This window comes from Dipodomys spectabilis, unplaced genomic scaffold (genome assembly GCF_019054845.1).
Source record: "Dipodomys spectabilis isolate Male_0828 unplaced genomic scaffold, ASM1905484v1 ptg000496l, whole genome shotgun sequence".
NCBI lineage: Eukaryota > Metazoa > Chordata > Mammalia > Rodentia > Heteromyidae > Dipodomys > Dipodomys spectabilis.
In genome coordinates, this window is record NW_024871173.1 from 624,886 (window position 1) to 644,490 (window position 19,605).

Here is a 19,605-nt window from a genome sequence, read left to right on the forward strand (position 1 = left end):
GGGGACCTGTGGGGGAGGCGTGGGGGGTTCTGGGTAAGGGAGGAGGGACAGGGGGACCTGTGGGGGAGGCGTGGGGGGTTCTGGGTAAGGGAGGAGGGACAGGGGGACCTGTGGGGGAGGCGTGGGGGGTTCTGGGTAAGGGAGGAGGGACAGGGGGACCTGTGGGGGAGGCGTGGGGGGTTCTGGGTAAGGGAGGAGGCACAGGGGGACCTGTGGGGGAGGCGTGGGGGGTTCTGGGTAGAGGAGGAGGGACAGGGGGACCTGTGGGGGAGGCGTGGGGGGTTCTGGGTAAGGGAGGAGGCACAGGGGGACCTGTGGGGGAGGCGTGGGGGGTTCTGGGTAAGGGAGGAGGGACAGGGGGACCTGTGGGGGAGGCGTGGGGGGTTCTGGGTAGAGGAGGAGGGACAGGGGGACCTGTGGGGGAGGCGTGGGGGGTTCTGGGTAAGGGAGGAGGCACAGGGGGACCTGTGGGGGAGGCGTGGGGGGTTCTGGGTAAGGGAGGAGGCACAGGGGGACCTGTGGGGGAGGCGTGGGGGGTTCTGGGTAAGGGAGGAGGGACAGGGGGACCTGTGGGGGAGGCGTGGGGGGTTCTGGGTAGAGGAGGAGGGACAGGGGGACCTGTGGGGGAGGCGTGGGGGGTTCTGGGTAGAGGAGGAGGGACAGGGGGACCTGTGGGGGAGGCGTGGGGGGTTCTGGGTAAGGGAGGAGGCACAGGGGGACCTGTGGGGGAGGCATGGGGGGTTCTGGGTAGAGGAGGAGGCACAGGGGGACCTGTGGGGGAGGCGTGGGGGGTTCTGGGTAAGGGAAGAGGCACAGGGGGACCTGTGGGGGAGGCGTGGGGGGTTCTGGGTAAGGGAGGAGGGACAGGGGGACCTGTGGGGGAGGCGTGGGGGGTTCTGGGTAAGGGAGGATGTACAGGGGGACCTGTGGGGGAGGCGTGGGGGGTTCTGGGTAGAGGAGGAGGCACAGGGGGACCTGTGGGGGAGGCGTGGGGGGTTCTGGGTAAGGGAGGAGGGACAGGGGGACCTGTGGGGGAGGTGTGGGGGGTTCTGGGTAAGGGAGGAGGCACAGGGGGACCTGTGGGGGAGGCGTGGGGGGTTCTGGGTAAGGGAGGAGGCACAGGGGGATCTGTGGGGGAGGTGTGGGGGGTTCTGGGTAAGGGAGGAGGATGTACAGGGGGACCTGTGGGGGAGGCGTGGGGGGTTCTGTGTAGAGGAGGAGGGACAGGGGGACCTGTGGGGGAGGCGTGGGGGGTTCTGGGTAGAGGAGGAGGGACAGGGGGACCTGTGGGGGAGGCGTGGGGGGTTCTGAGTAGAGGAGGAGGCACAGGGGGACCTGTGGGGGAGGCGTGGGGGGTTCTGGGTAGAGGAGGAGGGACAGGAGGACCTGCGGGGGAGGCGTGGGGGGTTCTGGGTAGAGGAGGAGGGACAGGGGGACCTGTGGGGGAGGCGTGGGGGGTTCTGGGTAAGGGAGGAGGCACAGGGGGATCTGTGGGGGAGACGTGGGGGGTTCTGGGTAGAGGAGGAGGGACAGGAGGACCTGTGGGGGAGGTATGGGGGGTTCTGGGTAAGGGAGGAGGCACAGGGGGACCTGTGGGGGAGGCGTGGGGGGTTCTGGGTAGAGGAGGAGGCACAGGGGGACCTGTGGGGGAGGCGTGGGGGGTTCTGGGTAGAGGAGGAGGGACAGGGGGACCTGTGGGGGAGGCGTGGGGGATTCTGGGTAAGGGAGGAGGGACAGGGGGATCTGTAGGGGAGGTGTGGGGGGTTCTGGGTAAGGGAGGAGGATGTACAGGGGGACCTGTGGGGGACGCGTGGGGGGTTCTGGGTAGAGGAGGAGGGACAGGGGGACCTGTGGGGGAGACGTGGGGGGTTCTGGGTAGAGGAGGAGGATGTACAGGGGGACCTGTGGGGGAGGCGTGGGGGGTTCTGGGTAGAGGAGGAGGCACAGGGGGACCTGTGGGGGAGGCGTGGGGGGTTCTGGGTAAGGGAGGAGGCACAGGGGGATCTGTGGGGGAGGTGTGGGGGGTTCTGGGTAGAGGAGGAGGGACAGGGGGACCTGTGGGGGAGGCGTGGGGGGTTCTGGGTAGAGGAGGAGGGACACGGGGACCTGTGGGGGAGGCGTGGGGGGTTCTGGGTAGAGGAGGAGGGACAGGGGGAATCTGTGGGGGAGGCGTGGGGGGTTCTGGGTAGAGGAGGAGGGACAGGGGGACCTGTGGGGGAGGCGTGGGGGGTTCTGGGTAAGGGAGGAGGCACAGGGGGACCTGTGGGGGAGGCGTGGGGGGTTCTGGGTAAGGGGAGGAGGATGTACAGGGGGACCTGTGGGGGAGGCGTGGGGGGTTCTGGGTAAGGGAGGAGGCACAGGTGGATCTGTGGGGGAGGTGTGGGGGGTTCTGGGTAGAGGAGGAGGGACAGGGGGACCTGTGGGGGAGGCGTGCGGGGTTCTGGGTAGAGGAGGAGGGACAGGGGGACCTGTGGGGGAGGCGTGGGGGGTTCTGGGTAGAGGAGGAGGGACAGGGGGATCTTTGGGGGAGGCATGGGGGGTTCTGGGTAGAGGAGGAGGGACAGGGGGACCTGTGGGGGAGGCGTGGGGGGTTCTGGGTAAGGGAGGAGGCACAGGGGGACCTGTGGGGGAGGCGTGGGGGGTTCTGGGTAAGGGGAGGAGGATGTACAGGGGGACCTGTGGGGGAGGCGTGGGGGGTTCTGGGTAGAGGAGGAGGCACAGGGGGACCTGCGGAGTAGAGAAGGTTGGGGGAGGACTGGGGAGAAGGAAGGATGGAGGAAAGGGAGTGGAAAGGAACAGGAGCAGAGGCAGGCAGGGGAGGGCTCCTTGGGCCGCCTCTGGCTCTGCCCAAGTGGACAGGAGGTGTGAATGGACACGCTTGACTGCCCGTGTGTGCACCGACACGCATGTGCACGAGGACGGGGTGCTGGCTTGAACCCAGCTCCTCCTGCCTGCCCTTCCGTTTACACAGAGGCCCAGCAATGGAGGCCAGCCCCTGCCTCTGTCTGGGCTCCCCACCTGACCAGCTCCCAGGGCTCTCCCCACCCCCTCCCAGGAGAGAGAGGCCCACCCATCTGACCTGCTCCCCCAGGTGGACAGAGGTGCCTTATCAGCTGGGCGGTGCTTCTCCACCTCCCAGGGGAAGAAGAGGCTTCTAGGCCATTCCTAGGGGTAAGGTGTCCATCCTGGCTGGCGGGCACAGATGGGAAGGAAGCCCGGCCAAGCTCGGGGGCTTCACAGGTGGGATCAAGCCCAGGACACACAGGCGGCCAGAGGCCGGCCCAGAGAGGCCAGAGAGACCAGAGAGACCAGCCCAGAGGCCGGTCCAGGCTGTTCCGGGGAGCTGGGGCTGGCCAAGCATCTGGCCCCCTCCTGGGGGTAGGCACAGAAGTTGTGGAGTGGGAATTAGGTAAGGAAGCACGGTTAGGTAATGTCTCAGAAAGGCCTGACTGCAGAGCAGCGGGACGGTTTGGGGTTGGATCCCGCCTGGCTTTCGAGGATGAAGGTGGAGAAGAGGAGGAGCAGAGGGAGAAAGGAAGGGCCAGAGGGAGATCAGGAGGAAGGAAGAGGGAAAAGGAGGCACCGGGAGAAGGGGGAGAAGTAGATCTAGGGAAAGGAGGAGAGGGGACGAGGAAGGGGGTGGGAGAGGAAGAGGGAGGAGGGGTGGCAGAGGATGTGGGGAGAAGGGAAGGAGGGAAAAGGAGAAAGAGGGACAGGTTGGGAGGAGGGAGAGGGGAGTGGAAGGGGGAGGGGAGGAGGGGACAGTGAGGCTCTCTCCCCTCCCCCAGCCCAGGTCACCCCAGGCCCCTGGTTGCTGTGGGACTCAGGGGATGCCCTCCCTGTCCCCAGGGGTCTGGCCCGGCTCCCTGCAGGGGCTGAGGCTGTGGACGCGGCAGGTCAGGGCCGTCTCTGGCTGGCCAGCGGCCGGCCCAGAGTCCCCGCGGGCTGCACTCACTCCCTCCCGCCAGCCAGCCTGAGCACTCAGCTGACCCGACCCCACCTTGGCCGCCTTGCCAGGGCAGCCTTCCGCAGCACCCCTCTGTGGCGGCACCCCTCTGCGGTGCGGCTCTGTTTTCCTGTCCTACAGGTCCTGCTCTTTCCCCCACGGCCTGCCTGAGCCCCTGGGCTGAGCCCTCCCTTGGGGCCCCCTCCCTGCCCTCAGGCCAGGCCCTGCCCTGGGGTGGACCCCAGGTGGCAGAGCAGAGCGAAGGGCAGCTGCCCAGGGCAGAATGCTGGCGGGCACGCGGGAAGGAGCAGGTGGGTCCTTGGCTGGAGCGAGTCCGGGCTGGGATGGACCTGGCCTCTTTTTTCCGAACCACGCCTCTGGACAGTCGCAGCCCCCCACCCCCCCCCCCGAGGGGGGGGGGTTCTGGGCTGGGGTGATCTCTGGGGTGGCCAGGTGTGGGGCTGGAGAGCGGCAGTGGTCCGGGCTGGCAGCTCTGCTGGAATGTCGGTGGACGGCAGCGGAGAAGGGGTCTAGCTGGTTACCAGGGAAACAAGACCAAACAAACACTGCATCCTGCAGGCTCGGTGGGGGCCTGTGGCAATGACCTCATCTGCCCACCCAACCTGGCTCCCAAGGCCAGCTGAAGGTGGGGGGTCCCGGCTGTTTGTGTTGGGCCCCGCGTCCATGGAAACGGCTGGGGCCGGGGTGCACGGGCTCCGCTCCCGTCTGGTTTTGTGAGGAGGGCAGGCGTAGAGCTGGGACGGCCCTCTGGGAGCAGGGAAGGATGGGCATGGGGGAGGGAGGGGGAGGAGAAAGGGAAAGGAGAAGAAAATGGAGAAGAGAGGAGAGGGAGGGGAAGGGCACAATGCAGAGAAAAGAGGAAGAGAAGAGGAAGAAGAGGAAGAGGAGAGGACTCTTCTGGAGACAGAGGAAAGGAGAAGGTGGGAGGAGAGGGAGAAAGTTGGGTGTGGAGGGTTCTCTGCCCCTAGCAGAGGTGCCTTGGGCCAGGAGAGGCCTGTGTGAAGGGGCCGAGGACGCCAGGGAGGGGACCAACCCTGCCAGTCCAGGGCAGGGCAGGTGGACGGGGCTGGACCCCGGGAGCAGAGGCTTGGGAGACTTGTCTGTCTAGAGGAACCTGCATGGCTAAAGCTTGCATGTTTAAAACAATGTTGCACCTGCAGAAAAAGAGTTGCTGCCCTCCAGGGAGCCCTAAGCTCCTGCTGGCTGGGGGCTGGGGGTTCAAGACTGCAGTCTTCTTCTCCAAATATACGACTCTCTTCTGCTCGTGGTTTACTTGGTTGGAGAGGAGTTGATGACATGGAACACTGGTTCCCCAAATCGTGTTTCTTCGTTGGTAGCAGACGGTTCTCAGCCAGGTGTCGCGCACACACCACCCCGTTCAGTCTGCTGCCGCCCTGGCCTTTGCTCCAGCCGCATGTAGGTGTCTCCTAATCCAGTTCAGCACCGGTCAGGGCAGACCACGCAGAATTAGCAAGTGACCATCCTCAAAGGCACAGCGGGCCCCAGGGGAGGCCCTGAAAGGGATGGAGGACACCAGAATCCAGCGAAGCAAACACCAGGAGAGGGACTTTCCTGCCCAGGCTGGCTTTGAGCCACGATCCTCAGATCTCAGCCTCCAGAGTAGCCAGGATTATAGGCGTGAGCTTGTCTTTTTTACTCAAGGCTAGAGCACTACCACTTGAGCCACACCTCCACCTGGGGCTTTGTGATAAAGGGAAGTAAGAGTCTCAGGGGAATTTTCTGTCCAAAAAAACTATGATTCTCAGATCTCAGCCTCCTGATTAGCTAGGGTTGCAGGTGTGAGCTTGGATTTTTACTATTGCTATTTCCCCTAAATTCAATGTATTCTACAGATGAATCCTTATCTGATTAATCCTCACTTGTGACCAGGATTGCCTGGTTCAGATGTTAGACTGTTGAGAGTTTCTAAATATTTCCATAGACTGCTTAACACTTCTAATCTGAAAATCCAAAGTCCCAAGCCCGGAGATGCTTCGCTATCTGAGACTTTCTGGGTGCTGTGTAGGCTTTTAACAAGTTTTGGCACCAGGCACCCGTAGGTCACTCCTGTCCTCCTAGCTATTCAGGAGGCTGAGATCTAAGGATCAAGGTTCAAAGCCAACCCCAGGCAGAGTCTGTGAGACTCTTCTCTCCAACTAACCACCAGAAAACCAGAAGTGGTGCTGTGGTTTGAGTGGTAGAGTGCATGCCTTGAAGAGCTCAGGGACAGCGGCCAGAGTTCAAGACCAACAACAACAACAACAAAAAGTTTTGGCTTATCGAGAATGTTGGGGTACCTTGGGAATGGGGTTCCTCGCCAATGCCATTCTTGCTGAGCGCCTGCATCCCCATCTTCTCCCAATTTTGCTGATCCCCTGTTAGCCTTCTTCCTGTAAGATAGCACTGTGATCTGAGCTCAGGTATGGGGGTGAGGGTGACTGAGGGTTTAGCTGCCCAAGACCCTGAGTTCCATCCCTGGTACCCAAAACAAAGGAAATCCCCTACAATGGCTCCACCAAGACCCTGAGTTCCATCCCTGGTACCCAAAACAAAGGAAATCCCCTAAATGTCTCCACCTGTATGTTGATTCAGAGTCCTTGGGAGACACATCTGGATTTAAGTGTGCTTCTGATGCACAGGGCGCAAAGAACAAGGGTTACGTTTTACTCCCAGTGTACATTTCATTGTCTTGATTAAAAAAAAATCAGTGACACGGATCAATTCTGGTTCCTTCTTCTTCCTTTCTTTTTTACCAGTGTGTGTGTTGGAGGGGGGGGTTACCTGGGCTTGAGCCCAGGGTCTTGGGCGTATGGGCTCAGCCGGTACCCTACCCTTTGAGCCACGCCTACAGAACAGCATCGAGAGGCTTGAGGCACGAGCAGGGTTTGGGCTACAGCTGGAACAAAGTTCAGGGACACTCGAAGGCTAGCTGCCTGCCCTGTGTGCGCCGCGGGCCCGGGCTGCAGCAGTAGCTCCTCGCCTGGCTGGCAGCCGGGGATGGAGGTCCAGCCACGCAGCCCAGGGACACTGGGCACACCAAAGAGCTGCCTGCAGGGGGAAGGCTGAGCTGAGAGCAGGCCAAGGGCACTGCCTCCCACGGGCGTCTGCGAGGGGCTGAGGCTGTTCCTGAGACACACGCTTCCCTCCAGCAGCATCCTCGGCGGTGGGAATCCGTGTCTCCAGTACCTAGCACAGGGCAGGAAGCATCTCCAGTGCGTGGATTCTAATCCCAAATGATGCTGTGAGTCAAATGATGTCTTAAATACTGAATGCCCACAGGCTCCTCTCTCTCTCTCTCTCTCTCCTGGTCCTGAGGCTTGAACTCAGGGTCAGAGCACTGTCCTTGAGCTTTTTTGCTCCAGGCTAGCGCTCTACCACTTGAGCCACAGCTCTGCTTTTTGGTGGTTAATCGAAGATAAGAGTCTCAAGGAGGGCTGGGAAGGTGGCTCAGTGGTAGAGCGCTTGCCTTGCATGCATGAGGCCCTGTGTTCGATTCCTCAGCACCACATAAGCAGAAAAAGCTGGAAGTGGCGCTGTGGCTCAAGTGGTAGAGTGTTAGCCTTGAGCTGAAGAGCTGAGGGACAGCGCCCAGGCCCAGAGTTCAGGACCCACGACCAGACCCCCCCCCCTCCCAAAAAAAAAAAAAGAGTCTCAAGGATTTTCCTGTGGGGGCTGGCTCCGAACCCTGATCCCTGACTCTCAGCCTCCTAAGTCGCTAGGGTTACCGGCAGGAGCCTGTGCCCAGCATGGGTTGAACTCTTGGTCCCCAGCTGGTGGAACTGTTTTGGGAGGTTTCTGGAAATGTTAGGAGGCAGGGAAGCAATGCAGCTCTGGAGCCGGGGGTGGGGTGCGGGGGTTAAAGGGTGTCTGGCCCCTGGCAGGTCTCCTGGCTTTTCCTGAGCCTCTGCACTGAGACAGAGGGGCAGCTCTGCCATGCTCCTGCCGGGCTAACATTCTGAACAAAACCTTCGGAACCATGACCCAGAATGGATCCTTCCACTCTTGCGTTGTGAGCTCTGCGTGGCGGCGCGATCCTTCCACTCTTGCATTGTGAGCTCTGTGTGGCACAGCGTGGCGTTTGGCCACCAGCCTCTCCCCTCTGCCAGCTCAGCCACCCTCGCCTGCTCATGTGAAGCCCAGGGTCCTCTGGGCGTTTGAGTCCGTCAATCCGAAGGTCCAAGGAGCCTGCCTCCAACGTGGGCCTGTCTGCCTGTGGTGGCTGAGACCCACCACTCAACAGAGGAGGAGCGACCTCCACCAGGCACCCCACTCCCCAGAGAGGGTTGGCGCTTTGTAGAGGTCACACAGCGAACAGAAGGGAGGGAGGAGCTCCCCCAGCTCTCGCCTGGGTCTCAGTACAAGGGCCCAGGGAAGGTGGCAGCTCTGGGTGTTGGTAACTGTCACTGATAGTGTCCACCCGGTGACATTTATGATGCCCTGGGGATGTTTCCCATGCCAAATACCTCAGCAGGGGCCCCATATGGAGGATGAATGTGTGAAATCTAGGACAGTATAGGGGGTTGTAAAGGTTTGGTTATGGGGCACCGGGGCCATGTGGTCCGTGAAGGAGGGAAGGGGGGGAGGGGAAAGGGGAGGGGAGGGGGGCTCCCCAGGCCTCCCCACTGGCTGATCTGCCCTAGGGCTCCCCAGACACTGCCTGGGACTGCGGCTTGCCAAGTGTGCGGCACGTGACTGGTTGGGCTAGGAGATGGTGTGCTGTGGCGCTCCGTACGTGCTCCTGTGTCGGACAGATGGAGGAAAGCTAGGTGATCCTATCCCTCCTCGCGGGCAGCCGGGTAGCTGCCCCGGGAGAGGAAGGGAGTGCTGTCAGCAGGAAAGTTGTGCATAGTTCTTTTGGAGGAACAAGGCTGAGCCCCCCAAGGAGGGACCTGTGCTCAGGATAGAGTCCAGAGGCCCTGGAGGAGCCCATGGGGTGAAGGAGCAGGCACAGGGCGCGGGAGCGGCTGGGCGGGGTCCGGCCCCGAGTCCAGGACATAGGCCCTTCTGAGGACCACAGGGCGCCGGGCCGGGCCGGGGCCTCTGCGGGTGGCAGGACCGGCCTCTCACAGGCCTCTTCCTGGAGCCGGGTGGGCTGGGGGCTGGGAGGGCTCTCCCGCCAGCCCTGGCCGCCTACAGGACCCTGGACAGGACCAGCTCTGGGCAGGGCCACCTCGAGCAGCACCTCGGGCCTCGAGGAAGCCTGTGCAAAGCGGGAGGGGCTGGGAGAGCTAGCCCAGGACAGACCCGGCGACGGCGAAGGTCACAGTGCTGTGACCGGACAGAGCCGCAGCTCCCCGCCCAGGGTCGCCAGGCCTGGCTGTCCCTGGCTGTGCCCAGCTGCACCTTTGGCCACCACCTGCCCATCCTTTGGGCAGTCTGACGGTTCTGCCTTCTCCCCTCTGCCCCCACGCGTCCCTGTGAAGGACTCACCGTACTGGGAACAGATGCTGAGCCGGCCCCGCCCCCGACCTCAGGGTGCCTGAGCTCCTCGAGGGTCTGCATGAAGTGGGCATGCACTTGGCTCTGACTGCAACCTGGACGCCTCCAAATGGCATGGCCAGGCCCGAGGAGACGACCCTGGCCTGGGGAAGAAAGGGAAGAGAAGCTGGATCTTTCGGCTTGGGATTGGCATGTGTCTGCGTCTGGGGACTTCAGGTCCAAGAGCCAGGGTTCTAACCCACTTCCCCAGGATGCGTTCTGGGCCTCCAGCCTGTGGTCTTTCAGGGTGGTGGGGGTAGAGCACGGAGCCCCCAGCTCGACGCGCACCCTTTCTTGGTCCCCTCTGCCACCCGCGCCTCAGCGTGGACATGGGCGTAGCGCAGGTGCCTTCTGGTCCAGATGCCCCCCCCCCCCCTGCTCGCAGTCAGAACTCTGCCTCCACTGCCTGAGCTTCACCTGCCTCGGGCCTCGGGCCTCGGGCTCGTTGCTGGGGCCTTTCTCAAAGTGCGTGGGTAGGGGCTACCTGGAATCGTCTGTCTCCAGACCCCTAGCAGGACGTGACCTGACATGAAGGAGGGTCCTTCTGAAGAATGGGGCTCACTTCCTTGATACACGGGCAGAAAAAACCGAGACCTCAGGGCAGAGCCAGCCTGCAAACCGCCGGCCACCTTGCATGAGGGCCGATGCTCCTGGGCTTCTGGCAGCCTTTCCTGTTTCCTCTTCTCTTCTTCTATCTTCTTCTTGTTCTTGTTCTTTCCCATTTTTGAGAAAGGATCTTAGCAGGCAGCCAAAGATGGCCTTGAACCCCTGCCTCAGCCTCCCTGGTGCTAGGATCATAGGTATATGTCACCCTTCTCCCTAAAATATACCTCTCCCATGTTGTGTTGCTTTGTTTCACAGTGCTGGAGTGGGATCAGGGGCCTCGTGCCTGCTAGTGCTCTATTCCTGAGCCACATACCCCGCCCTCCTTGGCCTCCTCCTGACCCCAGCCTGGCCGGTCTCTTTCCCGATGGCCTCCAGACAGTGCCCAGCCCACTGGAACGATCACCAGATGCAGGCAAGGTTGTGAAGTTTCCTCATAAACATAGGGACTCTTCACTTAGGGCCTTGACTTTGTGGAATAAGAATTTCTGGACAAGTCACGATGGTAAGAAAACTTGGCGGAGCTTTATTGAGCAAGTAAGCAAGCAGGCAAGCAGACACACACAAAAGATCAGAGACACACTGAGTATGGGTGCTCTCAAGATAGACACACACACACACACAGAGCTCCTTGCTGTTGGGGTACTTACGGCTGTTTAGAGTACAGGCAGGGAGTTTGGCTTCCAAGTAACACGAAGATAGGTATTTCATCTTTGCTGTATCTACTCCTGGTGTTACTTTCTGGGTTTCTGGATGCTTGGGGCGTTTCTTCCAGGTAAGAAAGCATCCTGCCATAAAACAGACGCTTCTCCTTGAGATAGGAAGGTGTTCTGTTGTCTACATTTTAGGTAAGAGGTTGCCTAAGTTTGGCGTATTTTTCTCAGGATGCATATATTCAATCCTGGGGTTAGAAATGCATCCTCAGGGGCTGGGAAGGTGGCTCAGTGGTAGAGCGCTTGCCTTGCATGCTCGAGCCCCTGGGTTCGATTCCTCAGCACCACATAAGCAAAAAGAAAAAAGCCAGAAGTGGCGCTGTAGCTCAAGTGGTAGAGCGCTAGCCTTGAGCTGAAGAGCTGAGGGACAGCACCCAGGCCCAGAGTTCAGGCCCCACGACCGGACCCCCCCCCCCAAAAAAAAAAAAAAGAAAAAGAAATGCATCCTCAGGATGTCTGTCCTTAAAGCGAAGATGGCACTTGTGTTTCTAAATACCATATTCCTGAGTTGCCACCACCAGGCTTATTTTCAAGGTACCTGTCTCATTTTCCCTTAATCTTAAGGGAAGCAGATGAATGGCTTCCTCTGTACCTGCTGTAAGCTGGACGTACCTCATTCTCCTTGTCTATCCTGCTTCAGAACCTCAGCTCAGCAGGGCGACCAAAAAAGCAGTGGACAGGTGTGGGCAGGGAGCTTAGACTGAGAAAGACAGGTGTACAGAAAGACAGACAGACAGACAGACAGAAAGACACACTGAGATAGAGCTTGAGAAAGATAAGGGGACGGACTAAGAAAGACAAAGACAGGAAAAGCTGACACAGACACACAGACACACAGATATACACAAAGACACACAGACACAGACACATACACACAGATACACACAAAGACACATACACACAGATACACAGGCACACACATACAAACAGACACACAGACACATACACACAGACACACAGACAGACAGACACACAGCTACACACAAAGACACAGACACACAGACACACAGATACACACAAAGACACACAGACACATACATACAGACACACAAAGACACATACACACAGACACACAGACACATACATACAGACACACACACACAAACAGATACCCAGATACACACAAAGACACAGCTACACACAAAGGCACAGACACACACACACAGACACACAGATACACACAAAGACAGACACACAGACACACAGATACACACAAAGGCAGACACACAGACACACAGATACACACAAAGGCACACAGACACAGACACACAGATATACACAAAGGCACACAGACACAGACACATACACACAGACACACAGACACACAGACAGACAGACACACAGATACACACAAAGACACAGACACACAGACACACAGATACACACAAAGACACAGACACACAGATATACACAAAGACACACACACAGACACATAGACACACACACAGACACACAGATACACACAAAGACACACAGACACACAGAGACACACAAAGACACACAGACACACAGAGACACAGACACACATACACACAGACACATATACAGACACATAGACACACAGACACAGACACACAGACACATACACACAGACACAGACACACACATACACACAAAGACACACAGACACACACAGACACAGACACACAGACACAAACACACAGACACAGACATACAGATACACACAAAGACACAGACACACAGACACACAGATACACACAAAGACACAGACACACAGATATACACAAAGACACACACACAGACACATAGACACACACACAGACACACAGACACAGACACACAGATACACACAAAGACACACAGACACACACAGACACATACACACAGACACACATACACACAGACACATACACAGACACATAGACACACAGACACACAGACACATACACACAGACACAGACACACACATACACACAAATACACACAGACACAGACACACAGACACACACAGACACACAGACACACAGACACAGACACACAGACACAGACACACAGATACACACAAAGACACAGACACACACACAGACATAGACACACAGGCAGACACACACACAGACACAGAGACACACATACAGACACACACAGACACACAGACACACAGACATACACACAGACACACATAGAGACACAGACACACACACACAAAGCCCCTTCCTGATTCCTTTGTGAGGGTCATAGCAGGATCGGCCTTAGGCCCGCAGCCTACCAAGGCCCAAGAGTCCCTGCCTGCACCTCCTGCCTCCTCCCGTGCCTGTCAGGTCCGCAGTCCCTGCCTGCACCTCCTGCCTCCTCCCATGCCTGTCAGGTCCGGGACTGTGTGGCCTCTCTGCCCAGCAGCCTGTGGGATCCCCTGTGGGGACTGAGGGGAAGAAAACACTTTAATTCTCTGCAGAGTGCGCTCTGGAGGGTGCTTGTGGGGAGAGCAGGCCTATGGGGTCAGAGCAGCCGAGAGGGCCCAGGGTGCCTCCAGCTGGGGCCAAGCTTCTGGCTGGAGAGAGCCAGTGGTCAGGGCGAGCTGCCAAGTCATGGGCCAGCCCGGAGCCGGCTGAGGGAGGCAGGGCTGCTCTACAGTTCCGGGGCAGGGGTGGGGAGAATATTTATGTAAATAGGGTGAGCTGCTGGATTCTAGAGGGATGAAATCATGCTCCTCCGGCACGGGGTCTGGGAGCCAGCCAGGAGGGCTGGGCGGGCCGGGGCAGCACCAGACCCTCGGTGAGTGGGGGCTTGGCAAGGGAAGGTGGCCAGGGATGCGGGGAAGTCGGCAGGAGGGCTGGGACTCTGGCCTGGATTCTGACCTGCTCCAGGCCCTGCTTCCCCACAGGCCAGCCATGATGCGTGGGGAATCTGAGTCTGGCCCTCAGCACAGCCATGTGGAAGAAGAGGCATGCAGGGAGAGAGCACCATAAACAAGCCGGGGCTGGCGGGAGTGTGCCGCTGACCGAGGGGAGTGTGCTGCAGGTCTCTGGCATTGCCCTTCCCTGACTCCTGAGGGTTCCATGAAGCAGGGCCTTGCAGGGTGTCCCAGCCAGATGTCAGACCTGGGGGCAGGTGAGGGGCGGTCACTGGATGCACAGGAGCACCACGGAGGCATGGGGTAGGGAGGGACTTGTGAGGACACCGCTCTGTGGAAATCTCATTTGCTTAGACTGCAACCTGGCCCTCTGGCTCAGGTGACCTGGCCTCTTGCTGGCCAGGCCGCCGTGATCTTCAGGAGTAGAGGTCTGACACGCACCTGGAAGGCGGACTCTCTTGGCGGTGGCTCTGGACTTTGGGCCCTCCGGGTGCAATCTGTCTTCCGTCCAGGGTGCCTGAACTCACTCTCCCTGGCAGTGCTCCGGGCAGGACAGATGTGGCCGCCTCTCCTGCTGCCCAGATCACATTCCTGGCCCTGGATTAAAGCAGTTTTGCAACAACAGAGTGGCCTGTACTCCAACCACCCTTGCACAGCCCAGAGGAGGACATCTGGTAACAGGTATCTGTAGAGAGTCTGCGCTGGGGGCCAGGGTGGGCAGGGGGCAGGGCGTGGAGACAGAAGCCGAGAACAGACCACGGCCGTCCAGCTCCACGGTAGAGTCCTCGTGAGCGTGGAGATGCTGGCAGGACCTGCACCTTGCCTGGAAACATGGCAAGTGCAGGCAGGCCAGATGGCCCGTTTTGGCCTCTGTCCTCGCTCTCTGATTTTGGCGTAGGATACAGATATGTGATCCAGCAGCCAGCTTTGGACCATGAGGAGCTGATCATGAGGCTAAGTCTGACTAGTACAAGAAGGCCCTACCCTAGGCCGAGCCCTAAGCCACTTCCTTTAATTCTGCCAGTGGCAACCGCAGTACTGCCCTGGGTGTGGGCTGAGGGCAGCTCACACAGACACCGGGTGGCAGAATCCACCTGTTAGCAAAGATTGGGTGGGCAGGGCCTTGCAGACGGCTCTGGTTCAGGCCCCACGCCTGTGCCTCCTAAGCAGGGAGACCTGTGGCGTCTCCCCGAGACACATGAGGAAGGACTCCACGTCCTTCGAGGCCTACAGGGAAGGGCAGGAGCCAGCGGAGCGTGTGAGCACCCAGCTCAGACTGCCGCCATTAAGAGGAGTCGGAGCATGTGCGCAGGTCAGGCCCGTGTCTGGGTGGCCCAAGAGGCAGAGGAGGCTCGTGTGGGCATGTGTGGTGCAGCCCCCTTGCATCCGGGGCCGAAGCACAAGATGTGGGTCTACTGTGGATGGAGACAGACCTGTAGGCACCGGGCACGAGTGTGAGATGTCATCTGTGTTGTGTGTGCACACGCCCACCTGCTCTTAGAGTCCCCTGCCTTCCAGGGCTGCCTTCTCCTGTGGAATGGCCGACGCAGTCTGAGACGTTCCCTGGGCAACGTCTCCACAGCACATGCCTGGACTTTGAAGATTCTGGGGAGTTTGAGACACTGCAGAAGATAAGACCGCCCATCTCCTTCTCCTCCAGCTCTGTCCTGCTTCCATGTGGGGCTCTGAGGGTTGGAAAGGGGTAGGGAGGGCAGTGTGGGCAGAAAAGCCAGCAGCCCCGCTCTGGAGAATTTATGTACTTTGGCAGGAGGGGAAAACATGAGGGGAGTTCCTGCCTGCTGCCAACCCTTAAGTGCCACTGCTCTGGGGACCCTGCACTGGCTGGGAGGAGGTCAGCGGAGGGGCGGCACCAGGCCGTGAGAGAGGCCAGGCCGGCACTCCGGAGCCCTGCTGGGTGTGTGGCTGTGCCCGAGGGAGCCACACCTGTGGCAGGGGCTCTGGTCCCTCAGGCTCTGCACTGACTCCAAGAAAACTTTGCTCACCTTTCCTGGCTTCTCTCTCTGATTTCTCTGACTGCACAGCCCCAGGATCCTGCTTCTTCTAGAAGTGTTTCCTGTGTGGATGAGGGTTACGCGCTCCAGCACAGATAGCCTTGACCCATGGCGGGCTCTGCCCCACGCCTGAGCTCCGCACAGGGGTCTGTGGGTGGTGGGGTGTGGGCTGACTGCCTCCCTTCTGGCTCTTTTGGTCCAGGACCCAGCAAGGGAATGCAGAGGGAGAACTGTCCTCCCAGACTCCCTCCAGGGAGATTCCCCAGAGCAGGCCTGGGGCCCAGACTCCCTCCAGGGAGACTCCCCAGAGCAGGACTGGGGCTCCGGGGGGAGGGCAGCGTGTGTGCAGTGCCAGGTCGGTGCAGGCCTCCACCAAAGAGTGCTTTCACCCCAGCCCGCCCCTCTGAGCCCCACCTTCTCGCTCCTGGGCCCCCAGATGGCTGGTTGGGGAGTGAGTCTTGGGCCAGACTCCCTAGATGACCTGTGAGTGCTGCAGTGTGTGGCCTCAACCTCCGACCTCCATCCTGTCCTGGTGATCAGGCAGCCTTGCTGTCCTTTCTCCATGGACCGTCTGGGGTGCATCCCTGGGCGCAGGCCAGGGCTTTGTCCAGCAGAGGGACTGGACGCGGCCTGTGGCCCACCTGAGGAGGCTGTGGCTCAGAGACATCCACCGTCATAGATTAGAAGCTTGTTTTTGCTGGTCCGAAATGGAATGGTTCTCTTGTAGACTTCAGAAAGCCTGGGAAATAGAGAAACCAAACACTTGGACCCCTCCAGGCAGCCTCTGCTCCCCTCCCCCCTCCCGCCCCCTCCCTCTCCCTCCCACGAATTCTCGGAATTCCTTCCCCAGCCCCTTGCTGGGCCAGGCCGGGAGAGCTGGGCCAGATCTGGAAGGCTGCACTTTTCTTGCTCTCCTGTCAGGTCAGGGCCTCCAGACTGGATCTTGGCAGGCCAGGAGGCTCCACGCCTCCCACAGCTGATCACTGCCCAAGACCTTCAAACCCTCATGGTGGCTGCAGGGTCCCCAGCTCACGCCCTCCCTCAGAGGCCTCCGCAGAAAGGTCCTCTAGATAGCAAAGCTTGCTTGAGGAGGCCAGCTGGAACCCACTGGAGCCCGGAGGACCGTGGGCTGGCCGTGCGCTCCAGCCGTCCAGTCCTGGAGCCCGGAGGACCTGACACTGATTTGTTTTTTTGGTTTTGGTTTTTGTTTTTGTTTTTCGTTTTGTTTTGTTTTGCAATGGAGTACCAGAACTGATGGACAGAGAGACAGAGATAGAGAGCCACAAACACAGAAAGATTGACACAGAAGACAGTGAGACAGACAGAATGAGAGAGAGGAGAAACAGAGACAGAGAGACAGGGACAGAGACACAGTCAGGAGAGACAGAGGGATGGAGGGAAACGGAGAGAGCAGTAGTAGGGAGGGAGAGGGATCGTGACACAGACGCAGACAAGAGAGAGGAAAATACAGACATATGCAAAGAAACAATCAGGACAGGTAGACAAAAGAAAAGGCAGCAGTGTGTATCCGAGCTTTGCCAGGTGGACGCGGGCAGCTGTTCTGACCCCGCCCAGCGGTGGCTTTGCCCACAGCGGTCCTGGACCAGCATGGGAGGGACTGTCTGACCTCCTGCCTGGGGCCTCCACGTGGACCCAGCTCACCTGATCAGTCTGGGTGCCTCTGCACCGCTGGCGGCCTCTTCCTCTCTACTACTGGACCCACCGAGCTCCAGCGTGGGACAGGAGTGACCACCCCCTCTTGCGGGGCCAGGCCGTGTGCCCAGCATTACCCCCCTTCCATGGGCACAGTCACAGGGAGGCCCTTACAGCCTCAGAGCAAGAGCACGGAGGGCCGTGGAGGGACTCAGTGGGCACAGCCGCGGCGTCCTCCCTCCAGCCATGCTCCATGGTAAGCCTGCTGCGGAGGGATGCCAGCAGATGGCCCCCACCTGGCCAGGACCCCCAGGCCAGACCGAGTGGTGGAGCTGCAGCTACCTCGTCCTGGACCTACACACCAAGCCCTTTGCCGCCGCCGCCGCCACCACACACCCTGGTGTTTATCCACACAGGTGGGACGGCGCCAGGTGGCCTCCTCGGGAGCTCCCTGACAGAGCCCACCTCCTTCTCCCAGCAGCCTCCAGTCGGGGCTTCTTACTGAGACGCGAGGTCCACAAGACACCTGCCTGCCAGCAGACTCCATCTTGTGGGAGACTTCAGCTATCTTCCTTGGCTTGTTTCTCCACCCGTGAAAAGGAGAAATGCTAAAATTTTCCCAAGCTAAGGATAGAAATTAGCACCTAACACTACTGGAGGAGCTGGGCATGAGGGGATTGTTTGTCACGCAGCAGACGCTGGCTGATGCATCCTCACTGTCCGTGTGTACAGGGGGACCATCTGCAGTGTGTCCAGGCCCCCCCTCCTGTTCTCCCCGCTGCAGCCAATTCAAGGCCTGTGCTCCTGTGACAGGATCCTGGAGAGGCCCAGACTGAACTCCAGAGCACCATCTCCTATTAACCAGTGCATGGGATTTCTGCTGTTCTGTGAGTAGGACCTGTGAACCTCACTTTGCCATCTCCCCAGGTTGCGGGAGCTCTGCCAACGCCCTCCCAGAGTCTGCTTCCCCGCCTGACCCCGGGAGCCCAGCATCCAAGCCACTCCGCGTCGCAGGGCTGCAGCCAGAGCCCTTCCCCGCCTGCCTCGCCTGCCTCGTCTGTGAGCGCAGCGCTGAGATCTGTGAGCTCCAGCCAGAGCCCTTCCCCGCCTGCCTGGTCTGTGAGCGCAGCGCTGAGACGTGTGTTATTTCACCTGCTGGGTCCCGCATTCCGGGGCAGGGCTGGGGGAAGGTCATAAAAACGTTGCGGTAACCTATATATTATTTTTATGCCGGTGCTTAACACGGTGTCTTTGACACATACAGGGAAGCCCCGTCATAAATCAAGCATGGGGTCCACCGTGAGCCACACAGGGGGTCACCAGCCTCTCACATGTGTGCGCAGGCCCCAGCGGCCGCTCTCCTGGGGCCCAGCTTCAGGCCCGTCTGGGGTCCAGCTGCCCCTGCCTCCCACAAAGCCTCCCTGAGAGTGGGGAGAGGGTCCAGGACAGAAACACTAGGCAGAGCTCACTTCGGACTTAAAAGCCACAGCTCCTGTGGGTGTGTCTGCCTGAGTGTACTCAGGTATGTCTTGTGTGGGCAGTGGTACACACACATGTGTTCCTGTGTAGAGAGGTGTGCCTGTGCCTGTGCACATAAGTGGGCTTGTGTGTGTGCAATGTGTGCACGCGTGTGTGCACAAGCAGCCCTGTGTGTGCAGATGTGTGCACAAGTGGGCTCATACCTACAGGTAGATGCTTGTGTGGGCCTGCGTACACTATGTGCATAAGCAGGTGTATTGTGCAGTATAGGTTCATTTGTGTGAGTATAAGTGGGTCTGTGTGTGCAGATAGGTGCTTGTGTGTGTGCTGGCGTGTGTACATGTAGGTTTGTGTTCAAACGTGTACTTTTATGTGTGGGTGCATGTTTCACTGTGTGTGCACGCATGTGCATGCACCATGCTTGCGTGTGGGGGGGTGTCCCAGGCACACAGTGCACCTCGAGCCCTCCTGCCCCTCGGTTCCCTCAGTGGGCCGGGGTCTTCCTCTCCAGCCCCTGCTGGCCCTGGACTCTGTGGTCTTTCTCCCAGGATGGCCAGGTGGATGGCGCCATCCCCAAGCTCCCAGAGGCTTAGGGCCCGGATGGCGCCAGGGCTCCCCAGGCCTGGCCAGGGCTGGGCCACGGCCAGGCGGAGGGGGTGTCTGTCCACCCCCGCGTACCGCAGACACAGCAGGGGCCTGCCGGGGACGATGTGGAAGTGGAGAAGGGGAGGCAGCAGGGGCCGTGGCCCTGGGGCTTTTGCACAATGTGGGCCGCTCGGTCTTCTCGGGCTCCTGGGTGCTGGCTCACAGGTGAGGGCCGCACCAGGCCGGCCAGCAGCACTGTGTCCTGGGGAGAGGACACTAGTGCGCTGGCAGAGAGGCCCCAGA

The 19,605-nt window shown here is 59.8% G+C and overlaps 1 long non-coding RNA gene across 3 annotated transcripts; it reads left to right on the top strand.

Annotated features, from left to right (window-relative positions):
* Positions 1–13,408: 13,408 nt before the first annotated feature.
* LOC122098940 lies at positions 13,409–16,415 on the top strand. 3 transcript variants are annotated; one of them, XR_006145824.1, is made up of 4 exons: positions 13,409–13,494; positions 13,604–13,740; positions 14,113–14,254; positions 15,092–16,415. It is a non-coding gene; the product is annotated as an uncharacterized LOC122098940 (long non-coding RNA). The 3 variants fall into 3 exon arrangements; XR_006145823.1 differs by having other exon boundaries at positions 13,587–14,254; XR_006145822.1 differs by having other exon boundaries at positions 13,604–14,254.
* Positions 16,416–19,605: the final 3,190 nt, after the last annotated feature.